This window comes from Protomyctophum bolini (assembly GCF_963924005.1).
Source record: "Protomyctophum bolini genome assembly, chromosome: 2".
NCBI lineage: Eukaryota > Metazoa > Chordata > Actinopteri > Myctophiformes > Myctophidae > Protomyctophum > Protomyctophum bolini.
The window spans coordinates 14157237-14161825 of record NC_137863.1 but is presented as its reverse complement, the minus strand read 5'-3'; positions in this window follow the sequence as shown (position 1 = coordinate 14161825).

Here is a 4589-nt window from a genome sequence, read left to right as displayed (position 1 = left end):
GAGAAACAAATACATCACACATGACACAACATCCAGCACCTTCAAAGGGTCAATTAATAAACAAGGGAAGGGAATCACCTGACGTTGATTCCCTTCCCCTATTTGCTCATACAAACATGTTACATGACACACGTGTAAGCAGAAGAATACCTTGTCAGGAATGCTATCCAGATGAAATGTCTATATCACAATGCAGAGCATTTGCGCCATCTATTGGACAGCAAGGATAATTAAGGAAAATTATTATTTCTTCTCACATAAAGGCCTGGCCTTCACCCTTCAGTGTTCAAACTGTATGGATTAACTGTCTGCCAGCTGCTAGGAGAAGAAAATAAATCACGCCCGTGTGAAGTGAGGGGCGCTAATATATTAAAGTCTAACTCATGTTGATTAGGTGATGTAATGCTGATATAATATGACGTAAATGGCACATGACGTAAAGTAATTTCCCTTCATTGTCAATGGCGTTTACAAAACAAACATTGAACTAAAGACAAACATTAAACCTGTGTATAGGAGGGGCAAATACTAAAACTCTGTTTAGTTTAATTTGTATCCCTTTTTGATGCTTCTGAGGCCACTTGAATACTCCAAAGGCCTGTACAAAGATGAGGGAAGTGCAAATGTAATCTGACCAATGCCTAGCATGCACAACAGCTCAAAACCTGTAGGCACACGCCCAGTCACTTCCCTTTAAAACACTCTGACAATTAGGAATGCATTTATCAAATTTGTGTTGGCCAGACATTTGAGTATGCATGGCATTTATGGCATGTGTGCACACACAAGTGTACACATGTGTTTCAACCATGACCCCTGTTCATAGGAGCTAGGGTCAGCTCAATGGTAATGCTCTTTTGATAGCTCAGGAATGAGGAAATGTTTACATTCTTTCTGTACACACATGTACATATACATGCACACACACGCACACACGCAAGCACGCACGCACGCACACACACACACACACACACACACACACACACACACACACACACACACACACACACACACACACACACACACACACACACACACACAACACATACATCAAAATGAAAAAAGTTAGCTCATATTTTCCTCGCTCATGACCCTTCCCTAATTTCTCATGTCAGAGAGCTGTTGACTCACACCTCATCTATCAGAAATGCCTGTTACCATGAATGGGAGATGTTTGGGAAGCAGAAACAAAGTAAACCAATTCATGTGAATAATATTTGCTCACACACCCATGCACGCACGCACGCACACATGCAGACAGATGTTCTTTGCTATGGTTTAACAATGTGTGCAATTTATGATCAACAACCAAGAAGTGAATGGTAGTTCCTAACCCTGACCATCTGGACACTGAAGGACTTCTGGAACTGAATGTTTGTTGTAGTCTGTCTGCTTTCCTGTGCTCACAAGCTTTTCTGTTTGGTATGGGATGACCGTTATGACAAATGTTGGGTACAGGTAATGTTTGACGTTTACCAAAAACAGAGTAGGGTGCAGTCGCACCAAACTTTGATTGTGCCAATGCGGTGGATTCTGGCAAAGCTTGTCAATGGGAACATAGTGGTTTGTTGCCATTTGTGTATTTCCGAAAAAAACAAAACAAAAAAAGCATTGGCAGAATCTGCTGCATTAGCAGAGGCAAAGTTCCACGCACATCCATCCGTGCAGGCGTGCACATTCTAGGTGCAGGACCCATAGACAAAACAGAAAATAATGGTCAGCAGTGACTCAGCACACTGCCTGTGGCTCACCTTTCCAAATTTTGATTAAAGATAATGATAAATTATGTCTTGAGCAGACATCACATGCTTCAGATTTGAGATTTGTTTTTCTCTTGCACTGCACCCAAAACACACAAACAAGCATGTGCACGTACGCGCGTGTGAGCACACACACACACACACACACACACACACACACACACACACACACACACACACACACACACACACACACACACACACACACACACACACACACACACACACACACTCTCTCTCTCTCTCTCTCTCTCTCTCTCTCTCTCTCTCTCTCTCTCTCTCTCTCTCTCTCTCTCTCTCTCACTCTGGCCTCCACTCCCCTTTGGCTTCCCCGGTACTGGTTACTGTACTGACTGTATTTTGACTCTCTACCTACACTACCAGTGCCAGCTGCTGATTTAGGTCAGTGATTGTCTCATACCAGCCTCTCTAGAAATTGATAGTCACACCTGAGCACACAGCTAGCTTTTATTTCAAAAACAGACATCACACACTTGATTTCCATATCTGATAAACCCATTTCAATATGGTTGCAAGGGAAAATGGGTTCTGTCCCAATGTCCCTGAAATGTGGGGACAGGGCAGAAAAATTGGGAGGGATTATAAAAGGATAATTAAGCTGTCTGGGGAGAATAAGATGGACGAACATATAAATACATAGAATCATCACTTTTTTGCTTTAGAGACCTTAACCCATTTAGGCCTGACATCGAAAAGAAAAAAACCGTTCGCTCTGAAAGAATATATATTCAAAGATTTGTGCCGCATTTGTACGATTTTTCAAAAATAGCAGACCTACAAGCTCATGATCTGCTATTTTTCAATAGCTAAAGTAGAACATAATGCATAATAGTTAAAACACCAAAAGGGGTTCCCGTCCAGACCCAGAGGGCTTCAGTCAGGACAAATCCAGAGTAGACTTGCGTGGCCAGACTGTTGCCTCCCACCAATAATCAAATGTTTCCAGTCATACAGTCTGGAGCACGGAAGCTCTTTAGATGATTCAGGGGGAAAGCGGATTGTTGCAATAATGAAATTATCTGCACTATTATAATACTTTATGAAATATAACATCAAATGTAACAATGTGTACGTTCCGTATTGTTATTCCAATGGTGAAAGCTATGTTTGACGGAAAAAATGGCGGATTCTGCCATGCCCGGAAATACCCGTAATTGTGTCTCAAAGAATATAGCATTCGGAGATTGTACAAAAGATGTCTGGCTACGTGAGACCAAGCCCAGAGCAAAGCAGTGCAGTTCAGATTTGTTATCGTCTCACCTTTAATGCAAACAGCACGTGTTTGTGTGTGTTGGGACATTTTGTGTGCATTATGTATATTGTGTTTCCCTGTAGCGGGGGCCATATAGTAGTGAAGACAAAGCCTGAACCCAAAACCTATCAATTGTGATGTTACTGCACTCCTCCTCTCAAAGGTGAACGACAGGCCACTGAGCCATGCCTGTGTAAGCATGCTTGCGTGCACATGCACACACATACACAATCACACACACAATTCCTTCCCTCACTGGTCCACCCCCCTTGCATACAACCCCTCTGGTAGTCTTTCATCCTTTTTATTTCCAGATCAGGCCCTTTCACCCGGGGCAAGCAGGCAGCAGCTGGAGGGCTGTCTCTCAGTGTGAGGCTGACAGCAGGGCTCCAATGACCTTATGCAGACCGAGGCCATCTTGCCATTAAGTTAATGGCAGCGTAGTCTCTCGAGACAGACTGTTAGTTTGTCGTCGTTTAATACAATCAGATAGGACTTTTCTGTTTGGATGTATGGGCTGTCAATGGCTAGTTGCCAGCCTGCCATTAACTAAATGGCAAGATAGCCACGGTCTGCATATAAGGTCAATGGACTGCCTTTAAACGCACTGGCACTAGCTTCATTGCCCTCTGTCACATCTTGCACGAGGTTAAGGGGTCAACAATCTATCCCGACTTTCAAGCAGAATGTATTGTGTTTGTTGTACAATGGATAATCTTCTCTTTTGCAGTGACAGCAATGCAGTTGCCATTAGAGGAAACACATAGCAACAATTAAAATAAGCAGCCTACACAGAGGAGGCTCCCACTCCCAAATGAGCTAGACCTATATAGAGTACTATGTGCATCAGACAGAAAGGTCATGCATATAGGCACCATGACATACTTTGTGAGGAGAACTGTAGGATAATGTTCTACTCCAGTAACTACCAAGGCCGGATGTTCATAAATATGTGGGGGTGTGACTGTAAGTTTGAGTGACAGGTGAACAGTGCTTAAATAACTGACAGCTAATAATTAACTTGAATAACAGCACTAAAAGGCCCTCCTTCCTGAATGCGCATAGTACTGTGTGTGTGTGTGTGTGTGTGTGTGTGTGTGTGTGTGTGTGTGTGTGTGTGTGTGTGTGTGTGTGTGTGTGTGTGTGTGTGCGTGCGTGTGTGCGTGTGTGTGTGTGTGTGTGTGTGTGTGTGTGTGACGTGTGTGCACGTGTGCGTGCGTGCCTGAGTGACACAGACGGACACACAGTGTGTGTTGGGTGTGTGTGTACACACACAGTACTGACAGTAGGCTACATTTCCACATGCGGTAAAAGTTCTCCTGTCCCTAATGCCTAAACTTGTACACAGTAGACTAATTCATGTACCTTTGATTGATTATCATATCCGAGAGTATTCCTTGGACAGGAACCACAGGAAAGTCCTGGGGGATTCCACCAGAATATAGCCACTAGTTGTACATGCCTTGACATGTCCATGAAATAGGTCACAGTCAATAGTACCTTTGTATGTCTGCCTGTGTGTACTCATGATAGCCCTGAAGCCTAAATAAGAAACC